The sequence below is a fragment of the Lissotriton vulgaris genome, chromosome 7 (assembly GCF_964263255.1).
Source record: "Lissotriton vulgaris chromosome 7, aLisVul1.2, whole genome shotgun sequence".
NCBI classification, from domain to species: domain Eukaryota; kingdom Metazoa; phylum Chordata; class Amphibia; order Caudata; family Salamandridae; genus Lissotriton; species Lissotriton vulgaris.
Genome location: NC_141695.1, coordinates 1493387739 through 1493404903, shown reverse-complemented (window position 1 = coordinate 1493404903; position 17165 = coordinate 1493387739). Strand labels below are relative to the sequence as shown.

Sequence of the window (17165 nt, the reverse complement as noted above, 5' to 3'; positions counted from 1 at the left end):
CCCTTTTAACATAACATAACATAACATATCGTGATCTGAATCATTGTTGCTTGTTGCATTGTTTGAAGCGGGTGCTAGTTTGTCAAATTCGGTGAGGAGGTAATGACTTCTGGAAAAGACAGCACCTCCTTACGCCATCTTAACAGGGTTTTTATTCTCCAGGAACTACCCCATCTGGAATTCGGTTAGTTTGCTTCGCCATTCCTCACTATCACATTCACCGCTATGATAGAACCTTGTTTGACCTGTCTCTATAGACTTCTCTATGCAGAATCTAGCCATAAGAGAGTCATAGTTACTCCCGCCGTTTACCCGCGCTTCATTGAATTTCTTCACTTTGACATTCAGAGCATTGGGCAGAAATCACATTGTGTCAACACCAGCCCCGGGCCTTCACAAAGCTTTGTTTTAATTAAACATTTGCACATCAGGACCGCTACGGACCTCCACCAGAGTTTCCTCTGGCTTCGCCCTGCCCAGGCACAGTTCACCATCTTTCGGGTCCTGTCACGCAAGCTCATGCTCCACCTCCCTGATGGAGCGGGTGAGACGGGCCGCAGGTATGCCCGTCACTGGAAGCGCGACGGGATTCCACCTCAGCTGGCGCACACCGGCCCTCACCTTCATTGCGCCACAGGGTTTTGCTCAGCCCGCCAATTCGCGCATGTGTTAGACTTCTTGGATGTGTTTCAAGACAGGTCGGGTGGGTAACCGACATCGCCGCAGTCCCCTGGTGCCTGGCCTGGGCCTCCCTGCCCAGCGGCGCAACACTGTCGGGCGCACTGAGAACAGTCTACCTCAGTCAACAGTCGTGCCAGGAGCAGGGGGGCCCGTCCCCCCTTAACCGCCCCAGTGCGCCCCAAGTGGTGGCTGGGAACGGATGCCCAGAAGGGGCGTGGAGGCGGTCGAATCTCCCTCATCCCCTGGGACACGGCAAAGCTGCTCCCAGGTAGGCTGTAACAACCTTCGCCAGAGCGGAGGGCCACCTGCCACCCCGTAGCCTTCCCAGCCGACCCGGAGCCGGTTGCGGCGCACTGCCACAGAGGAAATGTACCCTGTGGGGGCTAGGTAGGGTCCGGGCGCCGGTCCTGCAGAGGGGATCCGGAACTCCCGGGCCACCGACCTTTCCGCCGTGTTGACTCCTCCAGGCGGGCTGCATGGACCCCTCCCATTTACCTCTCGATGGTTTCAGGCCCTCTTGAACTCTCTCTTCAAAGTTCTTGTCAACTTTCCCTAACGGTACTTGTTGGCTATATGTTTCACGCCCTTATTTAGCCTTAGATGGAGTTTACCACCTGCTTTGGGCTGCATTCCCAAGCAACCAGACTCTGAGGGTGAGTCTCGATCAGAAGGACATGGGTCAGTTGAGCGACACAGGGGAGTCAGTCTTCTGTACGCCACATTTCTTTTGCCCGCCCTTGGGCGGGGATTCGGCGCTGGGCTCGTCCCTCTTCACTCGCCCTTACTGGGGGAATTCTGGTTAGTTTATTTCCCTCCGCTTAGTAATATGCTTAAATTTAGCTGGTCGCCACGTCTGATCTGAGGTCGTAGTCGGAAGGAAACGCCGGAGCGTTAAGGGGGAGCCAGGGAAGGCCAGCCCCCTGCTGGAGCAGGGGCCTGAAATCCCAGCAGCGCGCGCCCTCTCACCCTGGATCACATCTGGCGGGGTTTCGCCCTCGCCGGGAAGCCGGCCGGGGAAGTGGGTGCCTGAGGCACGTGCTCGCAGGCAGCTGGTGGGACACCACAGACAGCCACAAACAGCATGCAGCCAACCTCCCCGGGACAGGTCCGAGGTAGAAAGGTCTCCAGACCCCCTTCTCGGGGCCAGGCAGTCTCAGCGGCTGACCCGGTGAGGGACCCTACCTTGGGCCTGAACTTGTGGGGGGTACAAAGGGGACAAAGTAGAAGCGGAGCTAACCCTGCAATGGCGAATTAACCCGGAACCCGGTCAGGCTGGGACTCAGGTGCCGGAGGGCCCAGCCAGCGGCAGGGCCTTTTCGAGGGAGGGGTGGTACCAGCCCGGGGATGCACTGCCATTCGGTGTCTTCCCACCACTGGGGGGGTTGTGCTGGGTGAGCTTGGGTTCCGTCTCAGAGAGGGACAAGGGATGAGGGCCGCCCCCCATCCCCAGTCCCTCATGTCTCAGTCAGGACCTCCCCTTGTTACGACTTTTACTTCCTCTAGATTGTCAAGTTTGATCGTCTTCTCGGTTCCCCGACAGGGCCGTTCCCGACCCCAGTGGGGCTGATCCAAGGACCTCACTAAACCATTCAATCGGTAGTAGCGACGGGCGGTGTGTACAAAGTGCAGGGACCTAATCAACGTGAGCTTTTGACCCGCACTTACTGGGAATTCCTCGTTCATGGGAAATAATTGCAATCCCCAATCCCTATCACAAACGAGGTTCAGCGGGTTACGGTTACCCGCACCTGTCAGCGAAGGGTAGACACACGCTGATCCATTCAGTATAGCGCACGTGTAGCCCCGGACATCTAAGGGCATCATTGACCTGCTATTGCTCGATCTCGTGTGGCTGAATGCCACTTGTCCCTCTAAGAAGTTGGACGCTGATCGCTAGGGATCGCTTAACTAGTTAGCATGGAGGCGTCTTATTCTTTATCGGAATTAACCAGACAAATCGCTCCACCAACTAAGAACGGCCATGCACCACCACCCATAGAATCGATAAAGAGCTATCAATCTGTCAATTCTTTCTGTGTCCGGGCCGGTGAGGATTCCCGTGTTGAGTCAAAATAAACCGCTGGCTCCACTCCTGGTGGTGCCCTTCTGTCAATTTCTTTAAGTTTCAGCTTTGCATCCGTACTGCCCCCGTAACCCAAAGACTTTGGTTTCCCGGAAGCTGCTCAGCGGGTTATGGGAATAACGCCGCCGGAACGCTAGTCGGCATTGTTTATGGCCAGAATAACGACGGTATGTGATCGTCTTCGAACCTCCGACTTTTGTTCTTGATTAATGAAAACATTCTTGGCAAATGCTTTTGCTTTGGTTTGTCTTGCGCCGGTCCAAGAATTTCACCTCTAGTGGCACAATACGAATGCCCCCGCCGTCCCTCTTAATCATGGCTACAGTACCGAAAACCAACAAAATAGAACCGCAGTCCTATTCCATTACTCCTAGCTGAAGTATTCAGGTGACCGGCCTGCTTTGAACACTCAGATTTTTTCAAAGTAAACTCTTCAGACCCCCAAGACACTCAGTCAAGAGCATCAAGGGGGGCCGAGAGGCAGGGGCTGGGACAGGCCGTAGCTCGCCTCACGGTGTACGCCCAGCTCAATCTCAAAATCCAACTACAAGCTTTTTAACTGCAGCAACTTTAATATACACTATTGGAAGTGGAATTAATGTGGCTGCTGGCACCAGACTTGCCCTCCAATGGATCCTCGTTAAAGGATTTAAAGCATACTCATTCCAATTACAGGGCCTCGAAAGAGTCCTGTATTTTTATTTTTCGTCACTACCTCCCCTAGTCGGGAGTGGGTAATTTGCGCGCCTGCTGCCTTCCTTGGATGTGGTAGCCGTTTTTCAGGCTCCGTCTCCGGAGTCGAACCTTGATTCCCCGTTACCCGTGGTCACCATGGTAGGCACAGGAAGTACCATCGAAAGTTGATAGGGCAGACATCAGAATGTATCCTCACCGTCACAGGGACGTGCAGTTGGCCCGAGGTTATCTAGAGTCACCAAAGCAACGGGCGAGCCCGGATTGGTCTTGGTCTGATAAATGCACGCATCCAGGTGGGTCAGCACTCGTCAGCATGTATTAGCTCTAGAATTACTACAGTTATCCAAGTAACAGATGGAGGGATCAAAGGAACCATTACCGATTTAATGAGCCATTTGCAGTTTCACTGTACCGGCCGTGTGTACTTACACATGCATGGCTTAATCTTTGAGACAAATGCAAAACAACAGTTGATGGACAGAATGCAGAACAATGTCATACATTCACCCCAGTACAGAGATCTGGGCCTAAATCCATCGTTTTTCTTTTTTTGCACTCCACACCACCCCAGTTTAGATGGCCATATGCAAATAAGCCTTGACCCTGTGTCTCATGGGAACAGTGCAGCCCGAACTGCCAAGCCATGTCTTTCCTGGACTGGAATCCAGAATCCTAGGACCACTTTCTGGCTACCAGCCGTCATTAGCCAGGATAGCTTGACTCCAGTGATGTGGAGAGCCTGGGACTCACGTCTGAGCATACCCATCCCACTCGGGGTGACAAATGCAAAACAACAGTTGATGGATAGAATGCAGCACAATGTCATACATTCACCCCAGTACAGAGATCTGGGCCTAAATCCATCATTTTGTTTTTTTTTGCACTCCACACCACCACAGTTTAGACATGGCCATATGCAAATCAGCCTTGACCCTGTGCCTCATGAGAACAGTCTAGCCCGAACTGCCAAGCCATGTCTTTCCTGGACAGGAATCAAGCATCCTAGGACCGGTTTCTGGCTATCAGCCATCTTCAGCCAGGATAGTTGCAGTTTGCATTAATCTTTGAGACAAGCATATGCTACTGGCAGGATCAACCAGGTAGTCGCACCTGCTGACGGGGTGGGTTCGGGGGGCCGAATACCCATCTCCCTGACTGGCAACCTTCATGCACCACTACCTCTGGGAGCCTGCTGGGGGAAGGAGCCCACCTGTTTATGCAGGAGGGCTCGCTGGAGAGGTGCGGTCGCATGGGCAGCGGCAAACCCAGCAGTCACCCCCGGGAGGGAGAGGCGGGACGAGGTGCAGCCTGAGTGAGACGCAGGGGTGCCGGGCCTGACGGAGGCAGCACCCCTCTGCTGTAGAAATGTGCTAGGAGGAGAGGGGTGACAGCATGGCGCATTGGGCCTACAAACCTACTGGGAAGCAGCATCCGAGGGCCTGGCGCCACCTGACCCCTTCCACTCAGAACACTGGGGGGCACAAGCCGCCAGGGCCACTCAGACTTTGCTCTGCTGGGTAGGGTGAAGGGCCTCCCACCAGGCGGCAGGCCCTCAAGTCGGACAGTCCATGCAGGGAGGAAGCGCTTTGCTTGAAACAACAGCCGAGGCTGGCCATGCAGTCCATCCCTAAATGGACTGAGAGTAACCAATTGATCCGAGTATGGCTGGGGCATCCCCTGGCAGGTCACCCTGTGCAGGGGGTATGCTGGCTTAGTGTCCCTGCCTGCTCCCGGGGCAAGCAGAGTCAGAGAAAAAGGACCATCGGGAAGGGGCTGAGAGACAGATACGTACCCGGGCCCCTGGGGGCCCAGACTGGCAGGCCCGGGTTCTGCCTTCCCCTGTTTCTGAATCACCGGACCTCACTGAGATCTGACTGATCCTCTCCCTAGTAATCCAGAGGAAAATTAACCCCCTTTCTTGTAATTCTTGCACATGAATGGACAGAGGGGACCCAAGGTGTGAAAGTACATGACCTCCTGGAGCCCTCGCTGGGATCGGGGAGGTAAATGAGCCCTCATCGGGTTTTCCAGGGATCGGCCATCTGGTCACCCCATAGGAAAGCATTGCGTGTGATCAGATGGCTAAGGGATAGGTGTGAGCAGATGGCCGAGGGGAAAGGTATGACCGGATGGCCGGGCACGAGGCGGAAGTCATCTGGTCGCTCTGTGCCCCAAGGAAAGAGTGAGCGGGTACCAAGGCATGCAGGCCCCAGCCATGGAGGCTGTGAGGGGGACCCAATGGGTCCTTAGAACCGGGGCCCGCGGACACCTTGACAAGCAGAGGAGGCCTGCACAGGAATGACGGACCCCCGTCCTGGGCCCTTGGTAGAGCAGCAGGCCGGGGTACGGGGCCCACGGCTGGTGCACCCGACCTGGGACCCAGCCAGGGCTCCCGGGCCCAGATGCACAGGGGAAGCCTCCCCAGGACTGCCGAACACCATCCTGGGCACCCTGCCACGCAGCAGGACCAATGGCAGAGTCTGGGTTGAGGAGGCAGCCCTCCCCAGGGCCCTCAGGGGCCCCGGTCAGAGCTTCTGAACACAGTCAAGCAAGGGGAGGCTCCCTGAGCACAATGGAACCCCTCCCGGGCCTTTGGCAGAGCGGCAGACCAGGGGATGGGGCCCAGGGCCAGAGCCCCCAACCCAGGTCCAGCTGGGCCCCTGGACCTAGCCGGGGCTCCCAAACCCAGGGGAGGCCTCCACGGGCCCATAGGACACCATCCCGGGCACCCTGCCATGCGGCAGGACCGAGGACAGAGCCCGGGGTGGGGGGCCACCCTCCCCTGGGCCCCTGTGAGCCCCTGAACCCAGCCAAGCAGGGGGAGGCTCCCCAGGCACAATGGAACCCCATCCCGGGCCTTTGCATGGGAGAGGGGGCCCAGGGCTGGAGCACCCAACCTGGGGCCGAGCCGGGCCCATGGACCCAGCCCGGGCTCCCAGGTCCGGAGGCACAAGGGAAGCCTCCCCGGGCCCATAGGACCCCGTCCCGGGCACCCTGCCATGCAGCAGGACTGAGGGCAGAGCCCGGGGTGGGGAGGCCACCCTCCGAGCACGGGGCAAAAAACTCATGAGACCCCCCCTTGCAAAACCAAGTTGTTTTGCAGTAGGAAATGTTGATGTCGCCTCAATAGGTTTCGTGGATACTTGTGTAATAGCAATGGGTAACCCAGTATCCCTCAGAACCTGGACAATCGTATGTAAAGAAAAGCAGTGATACTGTTGTGTTTTAAATATTTCTTACAACGACCAAACAATTCACTGAGTTATTCATCAAAATATCCACTTTAAATTCAAGGAACACATATAGAGACCCTACTGGTTATTGAGTTATTTTATATAAATTGCATAAGTTATAAATACCCAAACATAAAGTGAAGTATAATGTGATATGTGACAAAGTGACATCTTGTGCTCAGTGATACAAAGGTGGCGAGTAGTATGTACAAGGTGACTAAAATATGTACAGGGAAAATGGATGGCCAGAAACCAAAATATTAAAAGTTAATGATTCTACTGATTACATTAGTTAGTCCTTTTCCACAGAGCCTTTAGACTGGACCAGGGGATAGTGTCAACGTTTCAACCCAGGATCTGCACTACTAAGTAGCCAAGGCGGGTCTTCATCAAAAACCAAAAACTCATGGGACAACCTTTGCAAAACTAGGTTGTTTTGTGATAGGTAATTTTGATGTCGCCTCAATAGGTTTTGGGCCCTTGCCTGTCATGGGCACTAGGCCTACCCATGCAAATGAGGTACCATTTTTCTCTGAAGACTTCGGGGAACGCGGAGTGGGTGGAATTTTGTGGATCCATGCAGATTCCAGAACTTTCCACCACAGTAATGTGAGGAAAATGTATTTTTTTTACAAATGTTTAGGTTTGCAAGGGATTTTGGGTAACAGAACCTGGTGAGAGCAGGTCAAGTCACCCTATCATGGATTTCCCTGGGTGTCTAGTTTTCAAAAATGTATAGGTTTGCTAGGTTTCCCTAGGTGCCGGCAGAGATAGGGTTGAAAATCCACAGCTAGGCACTTTGCAAAAAAAGGGTCAGTTTTTACTGTGAAAATGTGGTGTGTCCATGTTGCGTTTTGGGCCATTTCCTGTCGTGGGCACTAGGCCTACCCACGCAAGTGAGGTACCATTTTTCTCGCAAGACTTTGGAGAACGCAGGATTTGTGGAATTTTGTGGTTCCACGCAGATTCAAGAACTTTCCACCACAGAAATGTGAGGAAAATGTGTTTTTTTAAAACATATTTTTGGGTTTGCAAGGTATTGTGGGTAACAGAACCTTGTGAGAGCCAGTCACGTCCCCCATACTGGATTCCCCTGGGTGTCTAGTTTTCAAAAAGGTACAGGTGTGCTAGGTTTCTGTACTTACCAGCTGCTCTAGGGCCCAAAATCTACAGGTAGGCACATTGCTAAAAAAAAGTCTGAGCCTATTGGGCTTTCTGCTGCCCTAGGGGGGATTGGGGTAAGGGGGGGGGGGTTCGTCCCGATATGCCCTCAAGGAGGGCAGAAAAACAGTGGCTATTTTTTGGGTGGTGTGGCCATTGGTATGACCATTTAGGGAAGCCCCCATCCCCACGCATAATTGCTGGCGCCTAGTGGACTTTCTGCCCCCCAGGGGGCAGATCCGGGGCCACTGCCCCCATCTGCCTTCCCGGGGGGCAGAAAGACGGGAATTTCTCTGGGTGTGGGGTGGGGGTATTTTCATGCCCTTTTGGGCAGCCGCTACACCTAGACGAATAAAACAAAAAAATCGGTGGTTTCTAGTGGGTGGGGGCATTTTGGGGGCTACAGCTCCCATCTGCCTCCCAGGGGGGCAGAAAGACTGTCATTTTTGTGGGTGGGATGGGGCATTGGCATGGTCGTTCTGGCCAGCCCGCACCCAAAAAATAATTGTGCAAGAAAGATGGTGATTAGTGGGCTTTCTGCCCCTCCGGGGGGCAGATTGGGGGATGCCCCCCAGGGGGGCAGAAAGGCTGGAATGGTGGCAGGGGTGGGGGCATTGGCGTGCCCATTGTGGGCAGACCCCACCCTAAATAAAATTGTGCAAAGAAAAAATCCCGGGCATCAAGTGGGCTTTCTGCCCACCCCCCCGAAGGGGCAGATTAGGGGCCAATGCCCCATCTGCCCCCCAGGGAGGACAGAAAGGCTGTTATGGTGGTGGGTGGGTGGGGGCGTTGGGTGACCATTTTGAACAGCCCCCCCCTAAATAAAAATGTTCAAAAAACAAATACCTGGTGTTTAGTGGGCTTTCTGCGCCCGAGGGGCAAAAAGACTAAAGTGAGTCAAATTAAATTGGGGGGAACAAAAGCCCTTTCCCAAGAGGCCGCTGCCCCCCTGGTGTCTAGTGGGTGTATCCCTGCTTGGGGATCGCCCTCCTATTGTGATCCCCAAGCAGGGATCCTGTGGGGAGGTCTTTCTACATGCTCAGGGGGCTGAGATAGCTCCCTGAGCACATAGAAAGGGAAACTAAAATGAGCCACTTGGTTCATTTAAGTTTTGGTTTCACTGAAATGACATCAGTGTGATGTGCACTGCGATCTACATTTCAGGGAAATCAGGGGAGTTTTGGGAGCTCCCGAAGCTCTTTGGTTATAAAGGGAATCCCTCTGGTGCGATGTGTCATGACGGCCCGGAGCTGTCATGAGCACACGCCCACCGTATCTCATGACGGCTCCCGACCGTCATGAGCACGGTAGGGGTTAAATTGCAACAGCTCCTGTGAGCATCCCATAAATATCTTGCTACTTGAAAGTGTGGATCTACATTCTGTATTGCACAAAAGTGTTCTAACACCCTTTTCTTGAGTGGTTGAATAGTGCAACCAATGTAAATTTTCTTGACATACACTGTATAATCAGTGTTTCTCGTGATGTTTTTGTTAATATTTCCTATGACTTCTTAGAGGACATAATACTCAATCACATTAATAATACATTTGAAAGCCGTACACTTCTAACATCTATAAAAAAACATATATGTCCCTATAATCTCTGTCCGACAATGATGTTATATAGTTGCTGTCAAGGTCACTGACCTAAATTCTAGGATTCTGCAGAAGAGAAGGCCATCTGCCCACTCTTCTGAGGGTTAGTCTCTTTCCACAGATTTTGCGCAACAGTGACTAACCCTTAGAGGAAGTGGGGTTGGGAAGAGAGGGAAAAACAAACTACTGGGGAGTTTCTCTATGGATTATATGTCTAGGATTCCAACAATTTGCATTAAATCGATCAGAATGGTTGTTCTCTCTTCAGTGGAAAGGTGTTACCTTTCTGAATAACTAAATGATATATAGTTAGCTATTCATAAAAATATCACAACTGTATTGCTCTTGTGCACAGAGAGATTGTGCTTCTCTGATGCGATGAGTTATCTGTTATTGTTCTGTCTTGGAGTTGAACATACCCAAATGAAAGGAACTGATTTTTGTATTGTGACTATTCTGGATGTAAATGGAAGGGCACCTGAACTAATAACAAACAACATTTACAGTGGGCATTTACAAGCGCCCTACTCTATCAGAGGCAGCTGCCTCCTTGCCCACCAAAAGCTATCTATAGTCTATTTAACTGAGTTCTCAATGATTTGTCTTGACTCGTATTTCTTGGGAGTCTTGGGGTTTGTCTTTCGTGAGCTCTCGGCCCAATTAGTTTCAAGTTTCTTTAAAAGTTATATGAGGAAACCTTTTTGGACGGGAAAAAATATGGCGTCTGTGAGGGGACGAGTGAGAGGCTAGCTCCGCAACAGCTCCTCTCTACTCGGCATTTGAGACCGGAGAAACCGGAGAATGATGGTGACATCGCATGAAGGATAGTGAAAAGTGGCGGTTTAATTGCAGTTCAATGATAATGTCACCTTCAGCCGAGGTTGGCTTCGGAATTGCTGAGGAAAAAGCACCTGACATCAATGGACCCGGGAGCACTGGAGCGCGGACTTAACTGCAACTGCATTGTCATTGATAGGAATATCGCGGACCCTGCAGACACGGTGGTAGGCGCTGTCTCCTCATTTTCTGGAGCGCTGGACCAATGACGACCCATCTGAAGAAGGAGAAAATAAGAAAGCAGTGATTTACAAACAGGCAGGCAGTCAACAGCAAGAGACTCTAGGATCGAGGTTCAGTGAACACAGCAGCGCACATAGCAGCCTGACAGATGCATTGTTGGTCCCTGTGGTCCTAGGGAGGTTTTATGGAGGCTGGACATAAGCCCTTGGTGTCTTGCTGAAAACAAGATTACAGATAATATGATGTTGAGCGTATGAAAAGTTGTAAAGCACAAATGATTATAAATGACTATATAACAATTATATTGATTGTATGATCTGTTGGACATTCTAAACATCTTGAGGGAGAGATTGGTCTCTTGCTATCACGTTCGGGTTTCACAAGGGGCACCACATATTGAAACAAGCCAAATATTTAAGGGTGGATGTGTAAGGTAGAACACTTTTATACATCTAAGGTTTGGAAGGGCAAACCCAGACTGACAATCGTTAAAGGATACTGGGCGCAACGGAGCACAAGCCGGTAGTATATGAATTAACTACGTTCTCTTTAAGAAAGTCTTACTCATTGACACATTGAGATGCCACCAAAAACAGCATGAGGTGGAAAGAGCAGAGGAATGACGGATACTCCACTGGGTAATCAGCTTCAGGACCCCCAAATAGGAGGTAGCAGCAGGAAAAGAGCCCTGGAGGGGGAGTTGGGGAGATGAACTCTTTGAATACTAAAGTGGACTCGAATGAGGGGAAAAGCAAGAGGGTTCCTCAAATGTTTTCATTTAAGAAGGATAAAAATAAAACAGTGCACTATGCAGAGAGCCAGCGAAATCGCATACCAGAGATAACAACCCAATTAAAAAATGTGAAATTAACAGAGAAGCGACCAGCTGGGAACCAAGTAGAAAAGGAGGGCCAGATGACAAAGTCAACAGTACAGTCTATTGAAGCACTGGATTCTTGCAAGACGGCGAAAACAAGCTCTGGATTGAGTGTAGAAAAAGGGATGAAAAAGATCTGTGAGAGTGATTCAAGTGAACCCTTCTTCTCACTCTCTAACCATTCAGACACCTCAGATGAGGAGTATGATGAAGCACAAAAGGCTGAGTCTTTAGATGGCTAAATAACTAGTCTTGCAAGTGAGCAGAATGACTCAGCTATGGATTCAACGTCTGAAGAGAGGACCCCAAATATTACTATGGTGCACAATAAAATGATGGCTCAAAAGACTCCAAGATTAGATATGTCACAAGCTGGAATAGGCAAAAGCTTAGCCTGGGAAATATCTCTCTCTCCAGAGGCTCAAAGTGACCCTGAACCCACCCCCGGGACAGAAGAGGGAGCAACAGAAGGAGCCTTGGCAGACACACTGACAGCACCTAGTAATCCCGACGAGATATCACTGAATATAATCTATCAACTAATAATGGAACACAGAGCCAGAAAACACAAACGACTTGCCGCAAACTACAGAATGCGGTGAGGAGAGTCGCTAAGACATGCAGAGAATTCTCAGAAAGGATAAATCCGGCAGAAGAGCAGATATCAGCAATAGAAGATCAAATGACATTGCAAAAAACTAATATAGATACAATCTCGTCTGACCATGAGGATATGCAACTAAAAATAGCTGACCTGAAAAATCGACTCCGGAGAAACAACCTCAGGATACTGGGAATACCCGAGGGGGCGGAAGAGTCGGATGTTCGTAAGTTTGTGCAGGAACTCTTTTAGGAGGCATTTCCGGAACTAACAATGTGGAACTGGCCCAGTGAGCTGCAGAGAGCCCATAGATTTCCCTTTAAGCTCTCTGAGGGAAAAAAGGCTCAGCAGCAAAATATCCCAGAGCCATATTGATCAACTTGAATAACTTTTCAGCACGGGAAGCACTATATGATCTCGCAAGGCCCGATAAGAAACGACAAGGGAAAAGATTCCAATTCTTCGTGAGACCTGATTTCTGCCACCATACTGTGGAAAGGAGGTGGCATCTAAGGAGATTAATCACTCCTTTTCAAAATAAGGGCACACAAGCTTTTCTGCTGAACCCAGCAACTCAAAAAGTACTCTGCAAAGGTCGTACGCATTTTTTTGTATCAGAGATACAAGCCCAAGACTACTTGAACACATTTTGAGACATGAAAAATCAATGTGCTCCGGATAGGAATATTTGAAAATAAGAACATTGAATAAACTAAAAAAGACTAAGCTGTCTATATATCTAACAGGGGTAGGTTCATGAGGAATGTAGAGAAGATGAATATGATCAAGAACATAAACACCAATATCGTTGGTATTTCAATACGGTGACTAAGATTTAAAGAGCCAGAGTAGAGAGGGGACTGGAGTAAAGTCTCTTCCCATCTATAAGGGCCATAAGCCCTTTTTTCCTTAGTTGTAGGGTGGAGGGTGGGAGCGGGGACGGGAGGGGAAGCACAGGTGGTGGTGATGAGAAGGGAGGGGGGAGTTGGGATTACGGAAGGGGGGAAAGGAGGGTGGGTAATAGGGATAGCTGGGTTAGGGGGTGGATGGGCTGAAAGAAAAAAAAGACGAAATTCAGACAGATGCAGATGGATGTACAAGGGGGTATGCTGTACCAGACAAAGATGGCATAAGCAGTGCCAATGGAAATACAAGATATGCCAAATAGAGAAATATGGCTACATTTAGAATTTGTTCATCAAAAGTTGGTGGTCTAAATGACAAGGCAAAACGCACAAAGGCTTTTGAAATAATCACAAAGCTGAGCCTAGATGTCCTGTGCTTACAGGAGACACACATTCCATGGGCGAGTAAAACGTGCCTTGAAATCAGAGGGTATAACCTAGCAGTGTGCTCCACCCAAACAACAACAACGAGAGGTGTGGCTACTTATACTAAACACTGGAGTGGTGCAGTTCATCGAACAAAAGAAGACAAATGGGGTCGCTGGGCCATAATGGAGATATCATTGGGCTTTTCTGTTGTTAATACATATGGCTCAAACTTAGACGATCCTAGTATCTGGGAGGAGCTAGAGTCGGAGCTAGCACAGTGGTCACACTCTTTGATTATCTGTGGGGATTTTAACATGCATATGGGTGGAAGTAACAATACTAATATTTTCACAGGGAGGAAGCCTAAGGTATTTAAAGCACTTTCCTCGCTCAAACGTAGCCACGGGGTAGCGGATATCTGGGTCGAAAAACAACAAAACTACCCAGGTTTTACATACTACTCACACCTCCAAAAAAATTATCTGGTCCCTACACAATGGTTAGATAACTTGGACATAGTAAAACTCCCACAGCTCTATTCAGATCACAATCGGCTAATTTGGAAATCAGGGAAGTTCAGGGTCTGATTAGACAAACTCCATGGACTTTCAATAGAAAGCTATTATTAGATGATAAGTTCTGTGTATACATCAAGCAGTGGACTCAATCTTTTTTTGATTGTAATAGATTTAGCACTTCCCGAGCTCTGGTTTGGGATTCGTACAAGGCTGCGCTGAGGGGGGAAATAATAGGGTTTGTTGCGCACATTCGGAGGGAACAGAAAAAACAGACAGATCAATTAGTGAATGAATTAGTCAAATTGGAATCAGAGCATGTACAAATAATATGTAATAGAGCTTTGGAAGATGTAGTAGTACAACATCTATCTAAGATAGTACTAGTTAAAGCTGAAATTAATCAATATTTTTATGAGAAAGTGGCCCAAAAGTTCCAGATGTATTGCAAGGAGCTATATGAATATGGAGAGACAACTAGGAAACTATTAGCTTTAAGAAAAAAATGAAATATCTGAAGGGGGTATTGGTATCAGATTCTGAAAAGATTATCAAAATCTTTGGGGATTTCTACAGTAAACTATATCAAGCAGAACTATCGGTAGGGGGTCAAGGGTAGCAAGACGATCTAGAAGATATTGATAACTGTGGTATATCACTCCCCAGGATAAATAGTGAAATGACTCAGGAACTGGAGCAGGAAATTACGCTAGAGGAAGTACAGTTGGCATTTTCGTCTCTCTCATCTGGTAAAGCAGCTGGGCCAGACAAAATTCCAATTGAGCTGTATAAAATGCTATCAGCACAAATAGTACCTGTTATGGAAGACCTATTTTTGGATGTTCAATATCGTTGAATACCCCCAAGCTCATGGCAGGACACAGATGTTGTGGTCTTTTTAAAGAAATACAAACCCCCAGAACTCCCCTCGTCATATCGCCCAATTTCGCTCATGAACACAGATGCAAAAATATATTTGAAAGTTATTGCCACCCGATTACAAAAGAACGTCGCTGCAATTATCTCACTAAGCCACACAGCTTTGTTCCCGGCCGGGGGACCACAGACCACACGCTGCAAGTAATATCAATATTAGATATTGCTGAGATAGAGGAAAGAGCAGTGGCTGTGGTCCTCCTAGATGCCGAGCAAGCCCTTGATTGGTGGCTTGGAGCTATCTGTGGGATAAACTGGCTGAGAGAGGCTTTGGGCCAGGATTCATTCGGGCAATAAAGGCTATGCATTATAATCCTCACACCAAGATTCAGATAATGGGGTATATATTAAAAAGGCAGAAAATAGAAAGAGGTACTCGCCAGGGTTGCCATGTTCCCCAATCCTTTTTGCATTTTATTTGGATCCTTTTATTTCCCTGATTTTAAATAATCCTATAATTAGATCAGTAGTTTCCCATAGATATGAGACAAACATATTGGCATATGCCGATGATATTGCCCTGTTAACACTAGCCCCACAAGAAGCAATTGCAGAGGTAGAGAGGTTGGCAGAAAAATTTGGGAGGAGATCAGGATATCTGCTAAACAGCTCAAAGGCCCACAGTATATTACATGATTCTCGAGTAAAGGAGTCTGCAACATATTTAGGAGTTAGACTAACAGCGAAAGTGGGCGATATCTGGACAATAAATATAGATTCAGTGATGGGCTCAATCAGTAGGGAGCTGAAACGACTGGAGCATCTACACCTCACAATAATCGGCAGGATAAACGTAATTAAAATTAAATTGTTTGCAAAAACTTTATATCTAATGCGGGCCATCCCCCTAGAATTAATGGCTAAAAAAATACGGAAAATTGAGGGGATGTTCACTAATTTCATTTGGAGTTATCAGAAAACTCGACGTGCTTACAAATATTTGAGTCAACCGATTGATCAGGGTGGGTGGAACGTTCCTAATATAAAGCTATATTATTGGGCTATGGCCCTGCAACATCTGGGTATTCTGTACTATCATAAGAAGATCCAAAATGATGTGATTGAAGTACCAAGTATTTATTAATTGGCGATTGGGGATGCCGCAGGCGGAATATTTCAGCACCAAGATGACTTGAGAAAATATCAAAAGAAGGGCTACAAATGCATTGACTGTGCAATTAAAATCTGGAGAAAGATAGGGAAAACATGTATGATAAACAGGTTCACCAACTATTCATCATTTTGGCATTCTGATCTCCTGCACTCAATTATATATGATGATATGGCCAGAAAATGGGAAGAAAAGGGGACTGTAATGCTGACAGACGTTTATGTAAATCAAGAAATGCTCAGGCTTATAGAAATTGCACAGAAATATGGTTTGCAAAGTGATTCATGTTTTAAATATCTACAGGTTAGGAATTGCATAAGAGGTATTTCAATAGAGAGTATTAGCTCTGACTCAATACCAATACTTCAGCTTATGAGTAATCCTAAAAATAGAATAAAAGATTTTTATCAGGAACTGCAAAAATTTACGCCCAACGGTCTGTAAAAAAGAACAGAAGCAAATTGGTCCAGCAAACTAAGTGATGGGGAGGTTAATATAGATAAGGTGCTGGAAATAGGTAAAAATGCTTTTATGTCATCTAACCTTAAGGCTCAACAATACAAAACGATCTATAGTTTATACTATACACCGTCGAAATTGTACAAATGGGGTGAAAGAGAATCGGATGGTTGCCCAAGATGTCATACTGGACCAGCTAACATGATACATATGTTTTATTCTTGTGTAAAATTAGATGAGTTAAAAATGGGAATTGAGTCATTTATGTCACAGACACTGGGGAGGAATGTTAAGATCTCTTCTACACTAATGCTATTGGGCTATGATGTAAGAATGCAATTTGATGTGCCACAAAGAGATTTTGTGTTCTTAAGTTTATCAATAGCACGCCTTCTGATTGCCACTGTATGGAAGGATTCCGAACCACCAACATATTATCAGTGGCTAAATCGATTAATATTTATTGGGAAGCAGGAAATTTCTTTATATAAATGTAAAGGCTTATAAACTAGGAAAAAAGGTATGAAAGTCTGGAAGTCACTTATTGTTTGGATTGAGGAACTAAATAGACAAGGGGTTGGTTAAAGGAATATATTCGATCATGCTTATAATGAATCACAATGAAATGATAATGCCAGAAAGATATGTTTTTCTTTTCTTCTCTTTTTGTTTGTTTATTCAGTATACCCACTGTATAATGTCTCATTACCAAGCTACTCCAATGTATCATGTCTGATTTCAATAAAAACATTTTTTAAAGTTATATGATGTTTCAACACAAGAGTCCTTAACAAAATTAATTAGTGCACTAACCTAATTTTTCCTCTGCTTACTGCTGTGCGGTATTGCATCTTACCACACTGATTAAAAGTCTTTCTTATGCTTGTTTTTTCTTTCAGGTGCTGTCACCAAATTCAAGG

At 47.8% G+C, this 17165-nt stretch overlaps 1 pseudogene; it reads right to left on the bottom strand.

Annotated features, from left to right (window-relative positions):
- Positions 1 to 2146: 2146 nt before the first annotated feature.
- LOC147705860 (18S ribosomal RNA) lies at positions 2147 to 3936 on the bottom strand (annotated as a pseudogene).
- Positions 3937 to 17165: the final 13229 nt, after the last annotated feature.